Genomic DNA, 11,099 nt, shown 5'->3' with positions numbered 1-11,099 from the left:
AGTTAAAGTGTATTGTGAACAAACATCTTGCTACTCATCACACTTTATAATACCCCTGGAATTTATGTCTCCGATAGTAGCCCCCTATTCAAAGTTGCACTGTGCCTTGTTTTGGGTGGAAATTGATTTTTAAAAAAAATATTTTATTATCTATGTGGTGTTAATCGTGACACCCTGCACTAAAGATTCCCCAAAGGATGAAACACTGGTGTCTGTAAGTATTTAATTATTAGAGTAAAAAATAATTATATATATATATATATATATATATATATATATATATATATATATATATTAGTAATTTATAAAATATATATGGCGATTAAGCTACACTGAAAATTCGGCGTTTCATCCACTATAGGATTGGTCAGGCTTATGCGCGAATTGTGTGGTTGTTTCTCGTTTTTATATATGTTGAGGATTTTAGTTAGCCAATCCTCAACATATATAAAAACGAGAAACAACCACATAATTCGCGCATAAGCCTGACGAATCCTATAGTGGATGAAACGCCAAATATTCAGTGTAGCTTAATCGCCATATATATTTTATAAATTACTAACTAGCTCTACCTACGTATTGAGCACTTTTGAAGTAAATACTTAAAGTTTTCGCATAAATCTATACTTTCGTATATTAATTTATGTGAGTAAATGAAGTATATATATATATATATATATATATATATATATATATATATATATATTTAAATAAGGGAGTAGTCACCAACAATATGTATTTTTTAACATTATTTTATCATTCCGTGTCTTGGTTTTTCATTGAGAATTATGTTTGGATCATTGTAATAATGTTTTTAAGTCATTGAAAATATATATATTAATCTAGAGGGGCAACCTACTGCAAGATGCCTTTTTCAATCTGAATATCAAGCAAGTGTTTGCCGCAGCAAATAGAGACATCTAAAGTCTTTACGAAACAAAGATGCATCTGAAGTATCACTTAAAAACATTCCGCAGCTGGAGCTGGACAGTACTAATGAACAAAATTCATACTCGTATCCGAATTTTGCCAACACCGATATATATCTATAATATAAAACTGAATGGCTGTGTGTGTGTCTGGTCACGAATAGGCTCCTATATGGTTAACTATTATAGAAAACCGATCACATATAATTATAGATGTATTGAGACACAGGAATGGGTATTTTTGATCTGGCATAATGATGATTCATTAAAATTGTGGGGTCTGTGTATGCGCCTGGCCCACAGCGTATGAAAATAAAATAATTAAAAAAAAAAAAAACCTTTACAAGTATTTTTGATATAGATGTACATAATAATACTTTGATAACTGTTTTAACTTAAATAGGGATGTTATAATAAAATTGTAGCGGTCTGCGTTCGCGCCTGGCCTTCATAGAATGGAAATAGGCACACACTTTAATAAAGACTTTTCATATCTATCTGCGTAAGTCTACTTTGATAATTATTTTTCAGTTTTAAGAAATATGGTATGATAAAATTATGGTGTGTTCGTTCGCGCCTGACCTCCATAAAATGTAAATATGTCACAAAGTTTAACAAGGTTTTTTTTTAATATAGATCCACAGAACATTGTTATAAGTGTTTCAGTGTTAACAGGTATTGTGTAATAAATTATTGGGTTTATCTATTTTATTTTTACTTCAACATATTTTAGTTTGGTTTTGATACCCCCAAATTCGAAGCTATCTCTTTATAACCCTTCATTTTCATAACCTATCATACTTTCATAAATAAGCTCATTTTCTGTAGGCTGTTTTTGAACCCAGTCAACGACGGGTACTTTTGCTAGTATATATATATAAAATAAATAAAAATTACAATAAGTTTACCAAGGTAATCAAAATGGTAAACTTAAAATATATTATAAATATAAAAGAGTTAATATTTACAAGTAAAGTAATCTCAACCAGATGTAAAAGCTCAATAACACCGAAAAGGAAACCTTAATTTACTTGATTCCTCCAGCCTTGACAGATGTGTTTTAAATATTCTCTCCAGTGCTTTTTCTTTTAATGATGTGGAATTCATTCCATTTGCGCTTTTTTCCAAGGAACTCTGTTTTTTGGATCATTTTGGACTATTTGAAATTTACCCATTGGATTGGAAATTTTAAATTCGACCGTTTTGGATTTTACCATTCTTGGATTTTTTACCCTTCACCGGACTATCCATTCATGTGAAATCTTTTTATCATTTTTCTTTTACCTCCTATTCCCCTTACCTCTCCCTTTTTTTAAGCAAGTAAGATCTGTGACTTACTTGTAGTTTCATTAAATACTTTTATATGCAAAATCCGATCCTGCATTTTGCTAATTCCTGCCCTCTGATGAGAAGGAGAGTATTTCTTCGAAACTCCGCGGATTAAGGACTATCCACTTATCTTGTGCTTCCTTTTTTAAAATAAAATGTGTTTTTAACTCTTTTTCAAGATGTTTTTTAACAGTGTTTTATTAATTATATATATATATATATATATATACATATATATATACTATTGATTTAATTATGATTTTGTAAAATATCTTGGGTTCCATCAGCTAGAATTAAAACCAAAATATTAAGCAATCCAGCCACGTTCGTATCTGTTTGAGTGTACCCACAAATAGATATAACTGATTTAAACAAAAAATTATTGAAGATGCGCGTGAGTAAAACTAATAGAAATATGTCAGCAAGTTGAAATGGATGTTTTGTATTTGAACGTATTTCGATAGTCGTTATTTATTTTTCCAAACAAATAAGTTAGTCGTTATAATCAATGCTGGGTGTATGATTAATGTTTCTAGTTAATTTCACTGTTATCTGAGCATCAGTAGTTTAAGAGTGTATCGATTAAATATTTACTTCTTTGTTATATATATATATATATATATATATATATATATATATAATGATTGTAAGCAATTACTTTGTTTTCAACAAAAATATAAGATTGTTAACAGCCATTCTTCCTATTTGAACTATCATACTCTTTTCGAATTAATAAACCCTTTGAACTTGAAACCGGCATATTTTCTTATGTCCGTTTAACAAAATTTCATGAAATAATTTATTGTCCAGTATTCATTTTGTTAACGTGTCTTTCGTTTATTAAAAACAACTACTCATTTGATAATCGCATCATTACTGGCACACACATATCGACCTCGATATGCACTAGCACACCTAACTGCCAGTGCAGTTAGGTCCCTGCTGAATCATAGAAATTACTTGGTCTAGTTACTGAATATTTCGGTACAAGCTTCACCAATGAAATACTGAGCTTCCGATTAAGCGAAAGCGTAAAATACGTACTTATTGCCTTTTTCGTCTTTTTACCCCGTAAATATCCGACTATATCTTAACGCTGAGATGAGTACACAATTAAGAAATTTTAATGGGTTACCTCCTTGTATCAACTCAGGCAAGGCTCGGTTCTTTTTCTACCCATTACTATAAAAGGAAACCATGAATACAAATAACGTCATTGTCATTTTCAAAAGCCTCATCACCCAAATCAATCTCACCTGTGACTTATGTACTCCCGTAACACGTATGGCTTACTACAATTGTAGCTCCCTGTCCTGAAAATCTGGATGACACCGATACTGGCGGTTCTTAATTGCCGAAGCTAATTATTTCTTGATCTTCACCTGGTTTAGCGCTTTGTTTCTGCCGCTCACAACCACTAGGCGCACTTTTATCGATTTATTAGGCTTTCACCCCACTAATTTCTAGTCACGTTGTTCACTCATACCCGGTTTATGCCAACTCTCCCCCATCCTTCTTTCATGGGGGATCGAATTAGAATTAAATTTTACTTAACCCTCAAATAGACCTCTTAAGTTGCACAGCTAGATAAAAAGCAAATGTAGTATTCTGGTGATTGCAATAACCTACACTGCATAGGGCGTCGTCAAGGCACATATCACACATATTTCGTCTACTGTCTTCCAACTGAGTCCCTGTCATACACAACCCAGACCTAATTTTACTACCGTCGGTACAGGTCAAAATGCCTCATCGTTTATGGCTACACTCCCGTAGTGTTATATAAAGTTATATATATTACTAAAAGTCCAGAATATTTGGAGCGTTTAAAAGGGTTTTAAGGGCATACCACTGAAAAATTTGAAAATTGAAATATTGTCGATTTGCTTTAAATAATTATTCATGAACTTTGCAATATTTCCTTAATTCAAATTTTTCATTAAGATGTTTTAAGTTTTAGCTTTAATTTTCAGACATTGTTTTTCAAAAATCAAAACTTTTTTTATTGCAGTCAAAATTAGAATAAGCATTCTAGACATAAGTTTAAGCATACTTTCATCTTAGTTTGAGTATTGTTATGAGGGCATAAAACTGGTGCAAATCTCTGCTGTTTGATGGGGTTGAATTTTAACTGCCCCGTGACGGATATTTTGATTTCAATTTAAGTAGTATACGTATACACATTTTTCGAATGAAGAACATTGGACTTTGGACAATTTTGTGAAGGCAAAAGATTATGAATATTAACGACACATTTTCTGTCTGCTGTTTTTGTAAAGAAAAACGAGGAAGAAGGTTATTTTCTTACTTTATTCGTTGCCGCTTGGCACTTTGCTCCATCGTCTTAATAGTCGACGATCAAAAAACGCGAATACAGTTTATCTTTAAAGAGATCGTATTACGTTTTATGTTCAACGGTAGAAACAATTTTAAAACAAATCTACGTATGCATATCCAATAAAGTCAGAAAACATACAGATTTATGAGCAAACAAAATATACCATTGAAACTGTTTTTCTAACAAAAGAATGTTTTTACTTCATTGCGACAAGTTGCCATAGATGGTATGATAGGATTGTTGGGCCAAGAAGGGGTAGTGCCAAACAAAAATTGATCGGGGGAGAAATACTACTACTACTACTACTACTACTACTAATACTTATTATTATTATTACAACGGGACCTGTCGAAATTGTACGGCGGGATGTTTCAATATATAACTGCTGGGCATTCTGTGGACGTTCGGCATAATTAGCGATATTACTGTAGCCATTGTATTAAAACTGAAAAAGTGTTAATCTAATAATCTGGTTAATGTAGTGTCATAACATATTTGCCTATTACGGTTCATTTTCAGTATCCTTATACGAGTCTGTGACATAATTCCGTTGTATGGACACCTGGCACGAATGCAAACCTCACGATATCATTAAACAATCTTTAGACAGAACAGAAACTACTCTGGGATCCCAGATTTAATTTTCACGCACGGCTCAAAAGCGACAGCATTTTATTTTTACTTTTATTCTTTATGTTTTTACATTTCGTCTTAGCTGATCGGGAAACCTTATTTATTAAAAAGGACGATAGAAGGGGTTACTTACTACGAACATTAAATAAGTGTATCTATGTACCAATTTAATGTTCGTAGTATGTTATCATATTCTATCCTCCTTTATGATAAATAGTATCATCTGATCGAATAATGTATAATTGGCAAGCGTGACACACGTACGCACGCAAGTTAAAGGTACTACGGTATTAATATATAGATTATTGGGGTAACGGCTTTAGTTTACGCCACACCAAATGATGACGAGGAGGTACAGGAGTATGAAAGAGAGCATAAACAGGAGTTCTACTGGAACATTGTAAATAACATTGGGATTCAACAGAAGGCTTTATGTTATGGACATCCCAGGGAATACCAATGACTGTTGTCATCAAGAAATCAGTGAAACACGTTTATTGCAACAACGCAGTTTGATTGGAAATTGTCATCGAGCGCATTTTCTTATTATTTCAGTGTCAGCGGTTGAAGTCCGAGGAGAGTTATTATCACTCGGACTCAAGGGAAAATCACATGGGATTATCAGTGAGTAATCGCTTATGATAACGCATGTGAATATTTCTCTGAGTAAATAATAATAATAATAATAATAATAATAATAATAATAATAATAATAATAATAATAATAATAATCAAAAGATGCAAATAACGAAAACGCCTGGACATGGATGCTAAAAGGACACGTAAAACCGGAAACTGAATCCCTAAACTTGCAGCACAAGATAACTTGATAAAAAAACAATCACACACAAAGCAAAGATCGACAAAACACAAGAAAACAGCAAATGCAGACTCTGTAGACAAAGAAACGAAACGATAAACAATATAAAAAGCGAATGCAGTAAACTGGCGTAAAAGGAATACAAAAACAGACACGACCAAGTGGGAAGGCCAGTACACTGGAAATTATGCAAACAACCATATTTCGAACGCACATACAAATGGTACTAATATAAGCCAGCAACAGCACTTGAAAACGAAAATCACAAAATCTTATGGGACATGGACATACAAATTGACCAACCCATATAAGCAAGAGGGACATATGTAATAATTAACAAGAAATAAAAGTCCTGTAAAATCGTATAATTTGTTGTCCCAGTTGATCACAGAGTGAATATCAAAGAAAAAGAGGAACGGAACAAGTACGCAGAGCTAGCTAGAGAACAAAAAGGGATAGGGATGAGGAAAAAATCAAGATAATACCTATAATAGTTGGAGAACTGGGAACACTTCTTAAAAGCTTTGAACAAAAAGATTGAAAAAACTAGAGTCAGACGAATGTCTGGAAGGATTCAACGAATAACAATAATGAAAACAGCGGAAATATTAAGAAACACCTTTGAATGTGGAAACTAATATACATAAGCCCCATGCGCGGGCCATACAAAATACTGCAGAAGTAAAAACTAAAGCAGCGTTACATGGAATCTAGAACATTGAAGTTACGTATCTATCCCTTCCTGCACCCATCCCATTGCCCCACCATCGCCCCCCGCTAAAATGTGTGATGGAAAATTGTCGAAAACAGTCAAGGAGGATGATAAAGCGCTGACAAGACGTCCGCTGAACAAGTGCGAAGAGAACGGAGAACTGAGGCCCTTATTGCCACTCAAATTCCAGTGAATACCAATGGCCGTTGTCAGCGAGAAATCAAAGATTAATGGATGTTGTGATAACGCAAAGTCACTTGCGAATGTTATTGAAAGAGGTGGATAGTACTAAAAATGTGGGGGGACTTGTTGTCACTCAGTTTCTGGGGAATACTGCAGGTTGACTTCAAGGACAAATCGTTGATGACCTCTGTGAAAGCTCCTTATAAGCCAATAATAATAATAATAATAATAATAATAATAATAATAATAATAATAATAATAATTAAAACTGTATAATAGAAAAATACTGCGCCCTTGTTTTTCTGTGATTGTCACCATAACAGGCACCAATGGGACCTTTGGGAGGATTATTGCCACTCAAATATCAATGAAAACCAATGGTCGAGGCACACGAGAAGTTCATGGTAAGCGGCTGTTATGATAATATAATTTTTTTTTAAAAGGTTATTGAAAGAGATTGAAAGTACTGAAATCTGGGGAAACTTGCTGTCACTCAGACTCCAAGTAGCGGCACAAGTTGTTCTCAAAAAGCAATCTTTGATAATGGCTTGTGCGAATATTCTTAGTGAGTAAATAAGTATACTTTAAATTAGGACTGGGGTCTAAATTCCAATGCCTATAGCGAACGAGTTGTTAATTGTGAGCGCTTCTTACGATAACGCAGCTTTATTTGCATAGGTTACAGAAAAATAATTTAACGTTTTTATTTCTACGAGAAGATCAATATAATGCAGGTAAAATTACTTATTTAAATAAATAATTGTAAAGACATTAAATACAGATATTTTTTTAATGAATTAGTTATTTATAGAAACTTGATTATGTTATTCCACTAATGAAAAAATATCTCCTCTATTCCTTGTGTATTAGTGATGGGGCGATTCCAATATTTTTCCCCGATTCCGAGACAATTACCGATCCCGATTCCGTTTCTTTATTAATCTCTAATTATTTTACTATCACATTGTTATTACCCCTATTTTCGTAAAATCACATGTTCAATACGCAAATATTTTCGTAAACACCAAAATATACTTGTGGAAGATGATCCATCGAGTTTAGCTTTACTAGTAATTAAAAATTAATAAATATTTATTATTTTATCATTATTACTTGCAATGGAAGGCTTTATTTTTTTATCAAATAAAAAAGACAATTAAAAGAATCGTTTCGGCATCTGAACATAAGCATCAATTTTTCCGATTCCAATGCCCCCAAATCTTCTGATTCTCGATTCCGATTAATCGTCCCAACACTAATATATATATATATATATATATATATATATATATATATATATATATATATGTATATATTTGTAGTCATCGACATACAGTCCTGTTTCGTTGTATCACAACTCATCAGCCAGGGGTTGAACCTAGAGACCGTCGTGTTGACAGTCGGCAGTTCTCCCACTCGACCATGGAATCGACGCCCGTAAATAACTCGTCGGATTGTCTACTTAAATAGACACCCGCCCCCACTTTTATAGTGCTCAAATCGCTTGTTCGTAAACAAACAAGCAACGAGCTGCGCATTTTCAGCCAATAAAGTAGCGGGAGAAATTATTGACGACAGTGCTCTACCCAAAGTGTGGGGGGGGCTTAAAATATATTTGTAGTCATCGACATACAGTCCTGTTTCGTTGTATCACATCTCATCAGTGCCGCTAAACTAGCATCTCTCCCAAGCCAGGGATTGAACCTAGAAACCGTCCTGTTGACAGTCGGCAGTTCTCCCAGTCGACCATGGAATCGACGCCCGTAAATAACTCGTCGGAATGTCTATTTAAATAGACACCCACCGCCACTTTTATAATACTCAAATCGCTTGTTCGTAAACAAACAAACAACGAGCTTCGCATTTTCAGCCAATTAAGTAGCGGGTGAGATTATTTATGACAGTGCTCTACCCATTCATTCTGGTATCTTTTGCACAGTTTATATAGACGACTGGTAATATTTCTTATTGCGAATGAATACATAACATATTCGTACCAATAAATCACAAAAAAATGTTCATCACAAGACTGGTAAGGTCTGTTCGGGTAAATCCAATTATATAGTAGACACTATCTCAATTTAGTTACTTAGATTTTTTTCTGTTTTGACTTGTCGATAAACACATCCAAGAGATCAAACATACTTACTAATGTAATGTAGGAGAAGGATAAACATGTGCAAGTTTGTTCCTTCCAATAATGTTTGCTTCCATTCAACCATGTATAATGACCTTCGATTGTCTAGCAGCTTTTTTTTATACCTCATCATTAACACTGCACGGATGTTGAGACCAAATAAAAGTTTTCACAAAAGTAACACTTTAGTCGATTTATATTTTAATAGATATTTTCGAAATAATACGAAAGAATTAATTAGGTGCAGGACTAATTGCCGACACCCATAACAAACAATACAAGTAAACACTCGTAAAATAAAATTTATTCATCGTAATTTTTATTCTGTATTATCAACGAAGGATCAGGGTTTAAATCGCATATACACCTTCTTTGTTTTACATTGAATATTACGAATAAGATTATATTTGAACGTTCAAAAATAACCCAAAACTAAAACAATGAGAAAATCACAATGGCGTCTTAAATCTACGTAAAACACATAAAATATAGGAAAATAGTAAATACAAATATACATTATATATTTTTAAAGTTGTTGTTCAATTATTATTCAAGTAGAAATATGACTCTAAAAGTCTTGCCTATTGCTTCAAATATCATGAAAAAGACATATATAATATGTATATCCATAAAAACTTGTTATTTAATCAAACAACACCTAAAACAAGTCACTATTGATTTGAACTCGAACTGACTGGAGTTTTCATTTAATATTGTTTCAATATCTTAATTTGTCGCCGGAAAATAGTAATATTCAAATTATTTTTATTAATTTTTCTTTATTCAAGGAAATATCAATTTTTAATTCCTGAAACTAAGCTTTTTTTTAAAACCTTAACTAAATTGCTTAATGAATTTTATCAGATTATTATATTCAATTCCAACTTTTGTAAGATTTATAAACTAAGATCTCATTGTTAATATATATAAATAGATTGTAAAAAACTGCTATGCACAAAGAAATTTAACTCTTAAGTCATTATTGTTTCAGTTGATTGGCTTAGAACTTATATTTTTGTTCTGACAAAAGAACAGCGCTACGATTTTTATCAGAAGATTCCGAACAGATTACGGTGCCATCAGTCTTCCGTAGAAAAATTTATTGAGTTTCGATTTCTAAATATATTTTTTAAATAATTTACCATTCGAAAACGACATCGACTAAAAAAATATTAACAGTAAGATTGTTTGTTGATTCATAATACCTTTTAAGATGGAATCGTTCACATTTTTTACGAACCTTGAAAAATTCAATCATTCAAAAAGAAATAATTTCGGAAATCTTTAGAAATTAAATTGATAAAAACTGTTAAATACTACTACTACTACTACTACTACTACTACTGTTACTACTACTACAACTACTACTACTACTACTACTACTGCTAATAATAATAATAATAACAATAATAATAACAATAACAATAATAATAGTAATAATAATAATAATAATAATAATAATAATTGCAGACCAAGCAAGACTAATACTCAAGAAAGGTTGGCTCTCTAAACAGAAATACAGCGAAAAATAAATGACGAAACTGAACAAGAAGCATCCCACAACGTAACCACACGTAGAGCAACACCACAAGTTGAAGCCCCACGAGTAAAAATACCAAAGGCCGACGACAAACAAAGAATGAAGTCTACAAATGTGGAAACCGAGAACAATGAAACAGAACTAACAGAGAATGAAGCAAATGAAGTAAATACAATAATACAGCTGATGAACGAGGAAAAGCAGAGCTCCCATCATTAAGGGACCAAGAGCAGAAGAAATTAAAAACAGAAACAAAGAAGGTTAACAAGTTCCTCCCACACATCCCAACAAATACAATCACAGACTTAAACAACCTCATTTACGCAGGCGCCAAAATGGTAAGCATGAATCTCAAATCAGAAAAACAACCGGGGACAAGCGGATCGACAAAACTTTGATGGGAAATAAGACTAGAAACGCAAATGCACAAACATAAAAAAGAAGCCAAAAAGATCAACAGGAAGAAAGCAATGTGGAG

This window comes from Euprymna scolopes, chromosome 30, assembly GCF_053919585.1.
Source record: "Euprymna scolopes isolate OS-2025 chromosome 30, ASM5391958v1, whole genome shotgun sequence".
In the NCBI taxonomy this organism is placed as follows: Eukaryota; Metazoa; Mollusca; class Cephalopoda; order Sepiida; family Sepiolidae; genus Euprymna; species Euprymna scolopes.
This window is presented reverse-complemented; position numbering follows the sequence as displayed.